This window comes from Petaurus breviceps, unplaced genomic scaffold (assembly GCF_028583685.1).
Source record: "Petaurus breviceps papuanus isolate PSGF00001 unplaced genomic scaffold, PetGlider_PUasm1.0 90564, whole genome shotgun sequence".
NCBI lineage: Eukaryota > Metazoa > Chordata > Mammalia > Diprotodontia > Petauridae > Petaurus > Petaurus breviceps.
In genome coordinates, this window is record NW_027187275.1 from 5,212,017 (window position 1) to 5,213,542 (window position 1,526).

Sequence of the window (1,526 nt, forward strand, 5' to 3'; positions counted from 1 at the left end):
ATGATTATATACAGATAGTGGTAACAAAAGAAGGCACTAGCAGCTAAAGTTCCCTGAAGTCAAGAAGTATTTATTAAGTAATACCTATGTGTCAGGCACAATGCTAAAAGCTAGGGATAAAAATGAGATTAAAAAAACACAAAACAACTCCATAATCCCTTCCCTAAAAGAGCTTACTTTCTAATAGAATAATAGTATTTATTTGGCAACTGAAGATTTGCAAGCTTTACAAATATCTTATTTGATCACTAAATCCACCCTGTAAGGTAGCATTTTACAGATGAGGAAACTAAACTAAAACTGATAAGGGTTAAGTAATTTGCCCAGGGTCACATAGCTAGTAAATGTCTGAGGTTGTACTCAAACTCCGGTTTTGATGATTGCAAGTCCAGAGCTTTCTATCCAATATGGCAGCCTGCTGCTTTCTATAAAAGATGTCACTTAAGCTGAGCCTTGAATCTGAGAGGAGATAGGAAGGGAGAACATTCTAGACAAAGGCACAGAAAAAGAAAGTTGTTTGTGAGAAACAAGTAGACTGGTGGCTGTATTGTAAAGTGTGTAGAGGTGAGTAATAAGTATAAAAATTAGACATGCAAATTAAAGCAACTTTGATGCTCTACCTCATACCTTTCAGACTAGCAGAGATGACAAAAGATGAAAATAAATTTTGGAGAAGCTATAGAAAAATAAGTGCACTGTTGGTGGAGTTGTGAATTGGGCTAGCCATTTTGAAACTATACCCAGAAAGTTACCTAGGCATACATATCTTTTGACCCAACTATACCATTATTTGGCCTATATCCCCTGCAAAAATGCATGTGTGTGCACGTGTGTATTTGTGTGTGTACACGTGTGTGTGTATCCTGATTTTTGTGGAGATTGATTACTCAATGTCTTGATGTCTCACATTTGTTTGAGGGGTGGAGTTGGTGAAAGCTGGAGAAAAGATAGACCTGTCTTGCTTAATAAATTCTCAATTAATTGAATTTAATTGATGAAGGAGTCAAAAGTGTCACTGACCAAAGCAGTTAAGTTTGGGGGGTGGGGAATCTCATTTAAGGGAGCATCAAATAAGAAAGCAAAACCTCTCCTCCTTTTCATATAGGTTTTTAAAATCAACAAGCATTTATTAAGTACATATGGTTTACAATGCACTTAAGTATTGTGTTAAGTAATGACTATACAAAAAAAAGCAAAAAAAAAATTGTGCCTGACTGAAAGATCACATTCTAATGAGGGAAAAAAATATGCAAATAACTATGTACCTATAAGTTATATACAGAAGTGCAGGAGGTGGAGGAACTGGAAGGTCTCCTGAAAAGGATAGGATCTGAACTGTTTCTTTTTCGTCACCTAAAGTTTTATTAATATAATAAAACTATTATAACATTACATAAATTTATAAACTGCTCCCATTTCAAGAGAGGTCTTTGGTAACAAAATAAAACAGAAAATGAAAACTAACAATACAATGATCTCATCTAAAAATGCAGGCAGCATTTCACATCTGTACTACCCACTTCCTA